The sequence below is a fragment of the Nilaparvata lugens genome, chromosome 2 (genome assembly GCF_014356525.2).
Source record: "Nilaparvata lugens isolate BPH chromosome 2, ASM1435652v1, whole genome shotgun sequence".
Lineage (NCBI taxonomy): Eukaryota > Metazoa > Arthropoda > Insecta > Hemiptera > Delphacidae > Nilaparvata > Nilaparvata lugens.
The window spans coordinates 16,196,977-16,211,782 of record NC_052505.1 but is presented as its reverse complement, the minus strand read 5'-3'; positions in this window follow the sequence as shown (position 1 = coordinate 16,211,782).

The following is a 14,806-nucleotide window of genomic DNA, read 5'->3' as shown; positions in this document are numbered from 1 at the left end:
GAAAATCAATAGCTCTATAAGAAATATCTGTTTTGAATTAAACTATTTGGAAAATGTCATATCCACTTATTTGTTGAAAATTTTTTTAACAATAAAAAATAGTTCTGTTCTACACCAAATCTACACACACATTCCTTTTGATTTTCCAGTGTGCATAATTATATCATAGCTGTTTTCATTTTAAAAGACATCATCCAGCTTCTTGTGAAACACGCCCCTGATAATTATTTTTTTCAGATTCTTGATTGGAATAATTCTTTATTCTAAAAATAATTTATTAATGAACTAAAATGTTCTCACAATCGATCGACATTCATGTTGAATTGAATCTACATATTTAGTACCAGTACGTCATTGCTCTGCTAGTTATAGAATAATTGTTCATATTTCGTTAAGTACACTTGGAAAAACACTTTATATTATACTCAATTTCAGGGAACAAAAATTATAATTTTACAGTTTATATACTGATGGTTTTGGAATCGTTATCGTTGACAAGGATTTCATTGAATTATGGAAAAAAATTCAACTGAAATTTTAAAAAGAAAATCAATGTGAAATATCTTATAGGATGCTACTATACAGCATTATTTCATGGAGTCTTATTCGAATTCAAGAATAAATCCTGACTTCTAAGTAGTGCTCGGTTGAAAATATGAATGGAAAGCCGTATTTGAAATGTGGCGGTAGGTGAATGTTTTATAAAGGATGAGAAAAGCAAGTTTTTCGTTTGTCTTCTGTTGCATCCAAGAGGGTATTATGCAGAGGCGGATGGACGGATTATGAGTGAGGAGTCGGTGGAGATTGAAGAAAAGTTTGCCAGGAGATCCGCGGATTTTATATTAAAACATAAAGACAAAAGGATGCAATGAGAAATCCCTTATTGCTGATACCCCGAGATCTGAGGGCTTAAGACACACGAAGAGCAGCCTCTTCAGCCCCCGTGAAAAAGTGAAACTACAAAAAGCTTCTCCTTTACTTATCTCCTTGTAACCTCTCCCCGCTTTGTTTCTGCTTGCTACAAAAGAAACTGGCGTCTTTTTCAAGGGTGATCGACCCTTGAAAGCGCGGGGGTGAGGGCACAGGAAGGGGGAGGGCGACCTCGCTTCTTTCTTTCAAGAGATTTACCCTTCCACATTTCGCTTTGATGTTCGACACGGGAGTCACACAGTCGGCTACGTGGCTTCTCAAATCGGTATTATAAAAGAGCTGAAACAGCACTATTAACGCCGAAAGAATGTCGCTTTCACTTTAGAGCGGCGCCATCCAAGAAACAAGTGTCACCAGATTTCTTGAAAGGTCACACTGAGACTGATATTCCCAATACAGTCTCACCCTGTTAATTTTGTAATAGGCCTATTAATGGTAAACTGATAAAATCAACAATTACCCAAATACTCAGTGCCCTATAATCTTACATAATAATCTTACATACAGTGCCCTAAATGTTCAAATCTTATGTGGAATAAGATTTGGAGTCCAATGCAACCGGTTTAACTTCATATCTTTAATGGTTATTTACCGTAGATATTTCAAAAAATGTGAAAAATTCAGTACATTTCATGGAATATCCTATAAATAATTGCAATATCTAAATAATCACTGGCTAAATAGTTTTTGCGTGGCACCAATAATTTCTAAAATGATCAAGTCCAAAGTGAAATTTGTTTTGCAGTCCAATGCAACCGGTCTCAAGTTCTTAAGAATCGTTTGCAACAGAGTAATGTGAAATACCACTTTATCTTCAATGGCTATAGTCATATTTGAAAAAAAATGTGAATAATTTAGTACATGTCATGGAATATTTGGTGAATTATTGTAACAGGTACTGTATCTCAATAACCATTGGCTGAATAATTTTCTGGTGGCACCAATATTTTCTAAAATGATTAAATCTCGTGTGAATTCGAATTCCAAAGCAACCGGTTTCAAGTTCATATCTTTAATGGTAATTCAGACATTTCATATAATGTGAACAATTCAGTACATTTCAAGGAATATCCGTTCAATTATTGTTATACTGTGTACCAAATAATGTTTTGGTGGCACAAATATTCTCTACAATGGTCAAATCTTATGTGAAATTAAGGCTATGGGCCATTTCCTAGATTCTAGATCCTTCATCCTCCTAGATCAAGCATATATGGTTTCCACTTCACTGAACCTCCATTATAAGATTATTGAAAAATTTATGCTTGGATCAAAACTTCAGATATTACTGTAACCTTGAATTTGAAATGTTTATGGAATTTTGGAAACACATTCACCAAAATTCTTACAACATATTCTCAAAGTTCCATCTCAAACGGTTTAGTTTTTTAATTCATAGGAAACATACCGTACAAAATAAATTTCCATTTTTTTAAATAGATTGAAAAATAATCTCCCTATTTTATTATTATTGATTTTTATTCTGAGCACATCCTTGCATTCATAGTGTTTTTCCAATACACATGAAAGGAGACAAAGTTGACTGTGCGATGGTTTAATATCCTTTGCGCCTCTTCGGAGTTCCCTTTTCTGTTCTTTGACCCACTGTTCACACGGAAAGCTACAGAATGGAAAGAGTTCAATATCAAGTACAGTATGGGACTGACTGAGTTTGGCTTTTTTTCTTAATCTTCTGCAAAGTAAAGGTGAAAATTGAGAAAGAGATTCAGCAGAATTTTGTCAATTTTTTATTAAGATGTTACAATTTTCAAAACCCAAAAAATTTTCATCATTAATCGTGATGTTAAATACTGTTTCAATCAAAATTGCTTCACCCCATTCTCTATAGAACCCCTCAGAATTTCAATGAAGCAGTCTGCAGGTGCCCTGCCCCTACATGAATGAAAGTAGTTGAATGCCGATTTGAATTGATCAAATAACTCAATTGTTCAACAAACTCAATTCATCACTCAATTGAAATTGGAACTTGACCAATTAAGTTCATTAAGTTTAAACAATAAAGTGTTTTTTACGAGTTTGTGTTGCTTGAATGGTTCCAAATTTTCTTAAATAACTCAATATTATTCGTTACAAGTGGTAATTGAGTGTAATATTTCTAATTAATTTATTAATTCAAGCCATCTAAATTCAAAATTTATAGTTTTCATTTTTGTTTTGGACTGAAATTTTATCAAAATTGTACACGTGAAATTCTAACCTTATTTCGGACTTTTTCACCTATAAATTTGGAAGAAAAATAGCACAAAGACTATCTTATTATTTTATCTTTCAATGTTATTAAATTAGTGTCATTTGCATTGTAAATAAAATAAATAAATAAATAAATTTTATCACTTCATTTAAGCGTTATATTACCTTCATATATAGCCACTACCTCCGTAAACAAAGCCGTAGTGCATTCGTGTGACGTCAGCACAGGTAGGGCTCCTACACCAATAAAAACACTAAAAAACACTTTAGCTGATATAGATAAGCTGAAATCAACGAATTTTCATTGGTGTAGGAGTCCTACCTGTGCTGACGTCACACGAATGCACTACGGCTTTGTTTACGGAGGTAATGATATAGCTCGTGCTTGTAGTTCCTAATGTTTTATTTTGTAGAATAATTTCATTATTGCAGTGTGTATAGCCTATTTTATTGATTCATTTGAAATTTATGAGGAATAAATAAAAATGCATATAAACTCTCCTCACTTTGCAAATAGTAAAATTCTTCAATAATTTACACATTTACTCTAATCTTTATTGATTTATACAACAAGTACACCATCAAAAATGATAGGGAGAGAAACAATAAGATAACCTTGTGCTATTCCTCTCCCAAATTTAGATAATCAGCAGTTATATGCTGATTCTTTCAATAGACCAAAAATACTAGGAATATTCAATTGTAAAGTGGGTTTATGGTATCACAAAATTGAAGTATCTTTTTGTAGTATGGATTAAAAATTAGCATGTGCGGTTGAACCTTTTTGTTAATGAGATTCATGAAAATAATTCGAGTGTGCTCTCCCCTACTCTGTCATCGCATCTGAAGGGTAAGCACCGACCTTTGACATGATTAGGGGTGGTGGTGAGTGGAATGAGGGGGGGAGGTGAGAGGCGGCGACATCCTTTGATCTTTGCCGTGGTTCACCATTGTAAGCTGCCACTATACTTCGGTGTCAAACAAAGACATCAAAGAGGCATCCTCCAAAAGTCGATTCATACAGGCACCAGTCACTCCAGTGCCTGAGCTCTGAGTATCAACTGCATTTTGAATTGATAATCATAAATGAATGTCAATCTTCAACTCTTTACACTGGAATATTGTAGACAGTATTATTAGACATTGTTTTGATTTTATTAAGCTATTCTGCACCATATTGAGCTTGATCTGGAAGTGAACTTCGTATTTCTCATTTTTGAATACTTTAAATATAGATTTTCCACCATAAAATCACTTCACTTATATGGGCTACTTTATTCAAATTAATACAGGCACCGATTCTCCAATTTTCTCTCTCTAATTCTCTAATTTTCCACCATATTTTTAATAATCGATAATTTTATTTTATATGCTTTAATTAATTCTTGTACAAATATTTAATACTCTATTGATTGAAGTGTACCGGTAATCTTCTGTTGATTCTCTTTCAACAAATCATACCTGATAAAAATTTCACATGGCATAACTTTTCACAATTTATGTTTCTTGTCATGATCTACATTAATCAGGAACCACAGTAACTATATTACTGTAATATTCATATGATTTGTAATTATATCAACGAATAAATAAATATTAGGGTAATATAGTTACTGTATCAGGAACTACCAACTCAACGTCAAATGCCTGTCGTAATTGAAATGTACCGTACAAGGCAAGAATACTTTGATTTAGTGAAATTGTTATCTATTGTTTCATCTCAAACTTATTTTTCTGTAGTAAGATTTGTATGAGATATTAAGATTTGAATATGAAACGTTGTTGAATCTCACACTGTTTGATGTTTTATTGCTATGATTAGAGATAGGGACAGGATGATAGGAAAAACTCCTAAATGTTGTCTTTTTATAGCTTTTGGTTATTGTAAGCAAGGACGCCTCCACCAATTATGTAAGCAATATGTGGACAGCAGGATAAACCTCCACCAAATATGTAAGCAATATGTGCCTACACCGAGTATGTAAAGGTGGGGAAATGAAAACAAGAAATGATCGTACTGGTTTTGATAATTAAAACAAAACAATAAATTATTTGTACAAAAAAATTAGAATTATAATTAGAAATTATGAAATAACAATAAATAGATAAATATTTCAAGGGCTACTCGCTTGGCTGCTAGTGAAGATTAAATTTTGTTGTGGTTATGGAAAAATTAAAACAATGACTCAGTAGTCACCTACCTTTTTGATAATGGCCCCCAATTTGGCATCCACTGGTTAATCGCGACGTTAATTATTAATGAAAAATAAATAAAAAAAACTGATCTAATGAAGTGGGTTCAGATCCCTTCTTATTCAATAATACAATTCTCTTTAAACTGCCCGAACTGTGACAGGAAAACTGTATTATAAAACAAGAACAAAATCTATCCCCTTCACCAGAACAGCCGGACTTTTACTCTCAGTCCTAACGAACGAGCTCACACACCACTAGTAAAAATTTTGGGTATTAATATATAACTCAGTCAATGCCAAACATGAAGCCATTTCAAATACATATTTTTATCCGTCGCACAAGCCAGCACGTTTGTTTATGAAAAACAAAAGAGAAACTACAATAATTTTGATAACAAGTGAAATAAACAATCTTTCTGTCGATGACAAAACTGTTCAAAGGCAGAAACACCGTTCATTAAACTTTCCGTAAAATAAAACTCTAAAATCCTGATCAATATGAGATAAATATATGAATCATATATATGTCCCATATGACCAGGTGACACATCACCCATCCCGCTGAAAGACTCGTCCCTGAGTCTGTAGTCAAGAGGGGAACAAAAAAAAAAAAAAAAAAATAATGATTAAACAAAATAATATACTCGGGAAACAAACGTGTGCCTGATTGACTTGATAATGCTACTATACATTGAAATCAAACTTTTACATAGAAAGGTAGGTTACTCAAACTAAATTACAAACATTCAAATCAAATTCAAAACGAAACTATGCTGCACAATAACATTGATTATATATGAAACTAACTTTCAATATTATACACATTAATATACATGAATATTCAACTTATTATGAAAAGAAAATCTCAATTGACAATAATTTATTTGTGAATCAACATTGAACTACTTCAAAAGCTGCAATAAAAATCGAAGAAAAAAAAACTTTATAAGTACATTATGACTCATAACTATATAGTCAAGAAAAAAAAAACAATAAAACAGTTAATCCATCAAAAAGTAACTATATAACTCTTAACTATCGATTATATGTATCTTGGGTTGTGCTACCGTTACAGCAGATAATTTACACACATACAACTTGATGCCTAAATATGCACAGAATAAAGTTAAAAACCCTAACCAGCCAAATAATATATAAAAAACAAAACTAGAGGAATTTACAACATCTCCCCAAGAATTTGGAAGATCTACTTTGTGAAATATATCTGACGATATTACGTCTTGAACTGTAAATTCCGGAACCTTTATATCTATATCAGTTTTTAAAATTTCGCTAAAATTAACAAAATTAGGATTGAAATGCGGTTGCAAAACATCAATTTTCAACGAATTAAACTTAACCCAATGCAAAGGTAAGTAATGGAGAACCTGAGGTTGTTTATCAACATTTGCGTCACACGGAAAAGTCTTTCTCACCATTATTCTCCCGCCGACCGAAATCTCGCAATGACAGGGTAAAACCACATACATTGCTCCCGGAATAGGTTGAAGATGATGAAACGAACCTCCTTCGCAAGTGACTGTAGTGTTGGCCTGTATATTCGCGACGATATACTCCGAAGGCGAAAATTCGACGATCTCCAACTCCTGCTTAGCTGGACGACAGCTTAAACTGCAATATTGTTGGATGTCCTTCAGCTCTGTCGCCGCAAACAAGTGATGCATACATCTCGATGACATATGTCCTCCATGCACCAGCCGCGGAAGATAGCATAAGAAATCGTCCTGTGCCCGACAAGAAGAGAGATGATCTCCCGAGATGACCTGAATCTCACCGTCCTCCTGTCTCCGCGCCAAAACGAAATCCTGCTGCTGAAGCTGACAAATCTGGCCGTCGAAATACATAGGTGTCCTCACATACTTGTGCAATTGAAACTGTCCGCCGATGCTGACCAACGGTACTTTTAAGCTAAGTTCCCCATCCGTCGCGACTGCGCAACAAAAATGAAGAAAATCGCCGACAACATCGATCGCTCTGGTCTTTCGTGAAGCTTGAGTTCCCAAACGAATTGAAGAGTTGAAAGCAGCATGACTGTTGCGAAGAATTCCGTTTGTAGAATTATACAAAACTTCTACCGCATCCGCTAAACTGCAATCCTCTTGTTGACAGTTAGGCCAGAACACCCTTTCCGCCTGCAAGATGTCGAGCTGAGCTGCCGGGAAATCTACCTCGTATGTTAGTGGAACCGATGATTCATACGCTACAGCGTGACGTAGCTCCTTGTAGAAAACTCCCGCGAAGACCCTGACTGCCTCCAGTTGCGCCGTGAAAGTCGTGAGAATGAGAAATGACGCAAAATGTACCATAATTGACATGTTTATGCGTAACAGAACCTCTTACAAACAAAAAAACTCTACTTTGAAGCAACCGCAAATGAATCGTAATAAAAAAAATCAAGAGAAACGTTTACAATAATATTAACAAACTCGACGTGAATATTACAATTAACAACTGGACTGGCTGGTTAGCATATATTATTAATCAGAAACCTAGAAATGATACAATTTATTAGAAGTGCATAGGCCTATATATATATATACTGGAACAATTCTGAAATCAGAACAATATATGAGTCATATGAAAACAAAATCACAATCATACAATAAATAATCAGAATATAAAAACTTATACTCTAGTTATATTTTTATTGAGAAAGAAATTCAAGTCAAAATAAAAGTGAATAAAATATTCATCCATCAAAAATATAATTGTCTTATAACAGCTTCATTATGAATTTCTATTAGTGAACGTTTAAAAGTATCAATAACAACGTTTGTCACTCAATGAACGACCTTGCCCTGGATATGAATAACAAGATTGACAACTAAACAAAAATACGTGACAATTGCACTTTCTTAACGTAGGTCACATCAGTACAAACGCAAAAATAAAATAACAAAACAATGAATTACATTACTGTACTTTTTCGTGGCACCATATATTAAAACGTACCATGATTTATCGAGAAAAAAAAAAAAAAAAACTGATCTAATGAAGTGGGTTCAGATCCCTTCTTATTCAATAATACAATTCTCTTTAAACTGCCCGAACTGTGACAGGAAAACTGTATTATAAAACAAGAACAAAATCTATCCCCTTCACCAGAACAGCCGGACTTTTACTCTCAGTCCTAACGAACGAGCTCACACACCACTAGTAAAAATTTTGGGTATTAATATATAACTCAGTCAATGCCAAACATGAAGCCATTTCAAATACATATTTTTATCCGTCGCACAAGCCAGCACGTTTGTTTATGAAAAACAAAAGAGAAACTACAATAATTTTGATAACAAGTGAAATAAACAATCTTTCTGTCGATGACAAAACTGTTCAAAGGCAGAAACACCGTTCATTAAACTTTCCGTAAAATAAAACTCTAAAATCCTGATCAATATGAGATAAATATATGAATCATATATATGTCCCATATGACCAGGTGACATTATCAATTCCTATTTAAATATTAAATTCCCATTATTAAAAACAATATAAAACATGAAGTACCCTTTTATTTAAAACATTTTAAACTTAAAAACATCAATAATTCTCATTGTATATTAAAATTTGTAAAACTAGTGTTTCTACAGTATTTTGTCAGTCTATTTTGAATATGAATGCCTAAACATAGGCCCACTTGCTGTAAGGCGTTGAACCAATATTACATACCACAATCACTCACTGCAATAACATAAATAATGCCACTACTAATAACAAAGCAATTGAATTATAATCTTTATCAAGACCATGTATTGTTACTATTAACCCTATAATTCTAGCTTTGATAATAATGATTATACTGTATCGTATAAGTTGGAAAGTGGATTGAAAATGTTGTGATCTACATGAATGTGATGTTTATTCGTATTAAACCTATAATTCTAGCTTTGATAAATGATTATACTGTACCGTATAAGTTGGAAAGTGGATTGAAAATGTTGTGATGTCCATGAATGATTGATGTTTATCATTATAGAGTAGAAAGAAAGTACCTAAGTAGAAAAATCAATTGATATATTTATGTAGATTTAAAAGAGCAGGTGTGTTTTCTTAGATCCATAAAAAAACTAGAATACTTAGAATATATATTATTGCAAGTACATAATTGTATTAATTTCACAGAAACTATGTTTTCTTTTTTGTTTGTGCTTGTGTTTACTTTGTTTACTGAGAAATATTTTTTATCATTATTATTAAAAATATAAATACAGAAATTCAGTGCAAAGTCTTGCTAGTACACACAACTCAAATAAACTGGCGAGTGGAGCGCGTCTGTCGGTTAGTTGAGAATAAAGTAATTTTCAGGCTGCTGATAATAATAATTTATAAATTACACCGCATGTATGAAACAAATAGTAACACTTGACTTGGTTGATGGCAAGTTTGAGCTGCACATAATTTAGGTAGGTCTGTAGAGTGGTTTGTAATAATTGAGTTGGGGTTGCTCTGTAATTTGATATTGGACAACGTTAACTTGATAATGTAGGCACTTATTATCATCTTCTGTGAGGCGGGAGACCATTTCCGAGCGGCAACACCAAAGAGATTTTCAGGGTTGGTTTGCGATATGGGTGTTCATAACTCTGATAAAAAAGCCATTCATTTTGTTTTCGAGAAGGGTGCAAGCTGATATTATATCAAAAGGTCTCAAAGGACTCAGCCGATCTGATAATTTGAACAACCCTTACGGTCAAAAGCCACGGGTGGTCAAGTCATTTTCTTCTATTTGACCACTTACAAGGCGCTGACCCAATTACAAACTACAATCATTCACTGCAATAACATGGTATTCTGTAATGCAACTATATTGAAGAAAAACAACGCAATTGAATTTTAATTTGTATTGAAGCCATGTAGCCTATATAATTCCTATAGAGATATCCATTTCTTTACACATTGAATTACTATTCTGAAGTACTATTATAGCTATAATCATAAAAATAATCTGAATATCTAAAGTTGACATGTGAATTCCCCAGACTCAATCACTGTTTACTTGGTCTATGGTAATGCATAATATTTATTTAGAGGGTTTAACAAAGACTTCAATATTGACACAGGAATTTTGAAATATTATTGCTGGTTATAATATTAGCAAGGATAAAACATGAGTGATAGCACAAGTAAAGAAAATCTCTTCAAAAGCAGGTCTGGTCAGTTGGCCATGAATAGAATACTCATGTTTTTTGAAATTTGATTTACAGTACTAAAATAATGAAATTCAACGTGAATTTTCTGTAAGCTGAAACTGATTTTCTAATTATTTATTTTATTTATTCGTGGACAGAATCACAAATCATATAAATATGATTAGGAAGGAACAACAGGCTTGCCCCAAATCTATTCCATTCCCAAATTTTGATAAATTAAAAAAATGTCCAAAAATAGGTATGTTTCTACTGTAAAACGTTCAAGTTCAATTTTCGTCCAAAAATATATATAAGCTAAACATCTTGAATTTAGGATTGGATTGAAAATATTGGAGGAACAAATAGGATAGATTCCATCTTTATTACAATTTGAATAATGTACCTATGGAGATTTAAAAATATTCGATTTGAACTGTTAGGCCTAATTCCACATTGTAAATTTAATGTTTATTGTAAAGGAACATATTGGAATTAAGATTGTTTAAATGCATCCTCATTCAACAGGAAACTTGAATTTATGAAACGATAATAATTTGAAACTTAGGGTTTTGTTGGTACTCAAAAAAAGGAGAGCATTCAATTCGTTGAATGCTTGGGAAGTAAATCTGTATTTTGCACCACAAAATAATACAATTCCCAAGCTAGATAGATAAAAACTCTTACCAAGACAGAGATAACTCCTACCGCAAAAAACACAAACATGCTTTATTAAAATATGTAGATATGGAAGTACTGTGAAACTCTTTGACAAATAAAGAAGTTGAAAGAAATGTTTTCCCAGTTACTTACCAGCAGATACAAAAGAATATCTTTTGGAAGAATATCGTCTAAGTATTCTTTTCTCTATGTTACCAGTAACTTCACTAACAGGAGAGAATCACTAGCCTTAACCGGTTAAAACAATAACTATCATCCTATCCGCATATTTGTCTAAAATGAACATGAAATGTATATAGACTATAGAGTACTACTTATAGAGTAATATAGAGTACTTATAAGAGTATATCATACATAATAATTATTATCATATAATTTGTATAATATCATACGATTGAAAACAGTGATTAATTAATTATCCTCTCTATTCTTGTACTTTCAGCACTATGAATAAAATTTCTACAATGATTACCTATTAAAGAAACCCCATAAATTTGTAAGTGGAAGATGTGGATGTGGATAGGATTAATGTAGAGCTATTAATCAGACTTGCAGCAGATAACCATCATTTTTATGCATATCTCATTTTTTTGGCACAAGTTGGTGGCGGCGATTTCAAAGACCCTTTGCAGCTGCCGTCATATCACCTGGCGCTAGACTCCTTATCATCTGCCAGTGGTTGGAGGTCATCCTCGCAATCAGCTGCTCACTCTCTCTTTCTCTCTCTCAAACTTTTTCTCTCACTCTCACTCTATCTCTCTCAGATGTAGTCTCTCCTTCTCCCACCCTCCTCCTCCTTCCGCCCCACATCCAGCCTTCATTATCGTTGCACTCTCCGCCATCACATGGGACGAATCCTGTCACCAACACGACGGACAATAACGGACAATAACGATGGTAAATAACCACGGACAGTAACGACGAACAACTTTCTGGCCATAACGCTTTGTCGGCGGCGTTCTGAAGCATCCTCAGCTCACAACCATAAACAGACCATTCAAATTTCAGCATCACTGTTCCCGAACACTACTTGCTTCTGGAATGGGTGAAAGATTTTCCTAGATTAAGTTCAATGTGAGAAATAAATGAAATTATTGGGGGTGAGGATGTGGTCCGTTTCATTAAATCACAAAGGTTGCGCTGGGCTGGTCATGTTGAGAGAATGGCAGAACATCGAATGCCAAGAGCAATTTATAAGGCCAGGATGGAAGGCAGAAGACGACAGGGGAAACGACGCAACCGATGGAGTGATGAAGTGGAGGATGATCTCCGAAAGATGGGGATAAGTCTGTCGATAAGGTATACGAAAACCTCTGGAAAGAAAAGAGTTCAACTGGAGTTGTTTTCGACATCGGCCTGTTTTGGTGACAGGCAGACTAGACAAGTTGATTGTGAATGCCAATAAGGTATAGCAAAGAAAGAGATAGGTTGAACTAATGAGGGGGTTGGCTTGTTTGATTCGAGAGCGGAATAGTTTGAGGGGGATGGAAAGTCGTATTCGTTTTTTGAGGCAGAAAATCGAGTAGATTCGATGGAATCCCAGAGTTGAGCTCCGATAACAACGTCTCAGTTCGGTTGAGAGGCCTCAATGCTGGGGATGGAGGAGGAAGATAGAGAAGACGAAGTAGGAGGGAGAATGAAGAGGGATAGACAGTCAGGATCTGTCAGTTGCACTCATTGAATTCTATACTCCGTATACTAAGTATACTACCTAACGTAACGTGTATACGAGTATATACGATCTGGCTGCTCATGAGTTCACTGGCAGCACTAGTTTATCATTATCATTATATTAATTTATTAACAATAATTGATTACAAAATTCAGGATCAACCAACAGGCATCAGCCCAAAACTGTTATATCCCTAATGGTCTAGACAGTGGTCTAGTAGTGGTCTAGTGGTCTTTAGTGGTCTATTAGTGGTCTAGACAGTCTAGAGGTTATTTTAATCATCGTACTCCTTTAGAGTGCAATATATTTTATCAGAGCTCAATGATAGTAAGACTTGAATAATTAACAAGAAGTAAATGATCTCTCACAAGAAACCTATAAGCAGTTCATGAATTAGTTGAAAATAAATAATTTCTGTCTGTTAATTTGTAGACATTTCACAAAAATGGTTTTATTTGTGAATCTATACTGTTCAATGCTCCTTTGTTTATAATATTATATTATAAATTACTATCGTGAATGCTTATCACAAAGTAATGTTGATAATTGAAGTGATTGGGAAAAGAAAATGGACTACCTACAACCATATCTCACAGAATTGCAATTAAGAGATTCTAAATTGTTGAATCCAGTGTAATAAAATACCATTTTCCTCCACCTACTGTCTAAAGTACTTACTCTACTCCCTGAAACATAATACTAAAGTGTCACTTTTTCGCTCTCGCTGGTAAAAAACAGAAAAGCTCCCTAGGGAGTATAAGTGACTCCATTTAAATAACATGGGAAGCATCTCTATTTTAAAAACTTACATGGTAATAGGTTAGAAGGACTAAGCTCAGATGAGAAAGCATAATAGAGGTGTCTGTCATTGAGTCAACTGAATTCAATACCACAACCAGAAATTTGATCAACTCATGAAATATATGTTTGTATGATAATTATTATATTCTTAATATTAGTAGACGATAAAAATTTATACAATTTTTAAAATATTTTATTCTATTCAAAATACCAGCCAACAAATATTTTGATCTGCAATTCAAATCTGAACCGCGTGATCTGGAGTCAGCCATTTTTGGTAGCTGCCCAGCTGATATAATTGTTACAACTTTAGCCGATAGATAGCGCAATCGGCAGTGCCAATCAGACGACCTTATTTTAGGTTTTAGATTTAGGTTATGTTGTTAGGAATCATTGTCACCAATACGTAAGTTATTAGAATGATTTTATTTGCAGTTTCTATAAAAAAATGTAGATGGAGGAAAAATGTTGTGTACATCACGAGCGAAAAATACTTTTTCTCCCTCAGGAAAATTGCTGCCCTCGGCTTCGCCTCGGGCTTCAAACTTTTTCCCACAAGGAGAAAAAGTCGTACTTTTCACTCTAGATATACAAATAACTATTTTGATAAGTTGACATACATTTCAAGAGGTTCAGTCGTTCAGTGATGTATTCATTTTCATTCATCTAATATTGACATGCAAGTACTGAAAAGTACTTGGACATCAAAATTGGGCGCGGATATGCAAGGGAAAAATAATGACGATTTCCGGCAAGAGAGCCGATACTAATTGAGTTGGGAGTTTGGCATGAGTTTTGCACCCGCTCCCGCACTCACATTCGCGGGACGTCGTCGTGCCTTTGATCTGAGCAGAATTGTTCCAAGTCGCGGAATATTATTAAAACACGACCTTCTCCTCAAAGGAATTCTGTAAAAAGCAATTTGGATGATTCACTAAATGCACTATACCGGAGGAGTCTGCCACCTCCTCCCTCCACCAGGACCACCCACCCTTGCATCTCCTCTTCGCTGTTTCCTGTCGTTCAAGCTTTCCATCCGTCTCCTAAAGGTTGGTCGTAACTCAAAGTGCAATTTTTCCTTTCCGCCTTTCATTTCTACCTTGATATAATTTTCTTTTAACAGCGAGATTCTCTCTGAATAGTTCCGGTGTATACGAAAATACACAGCT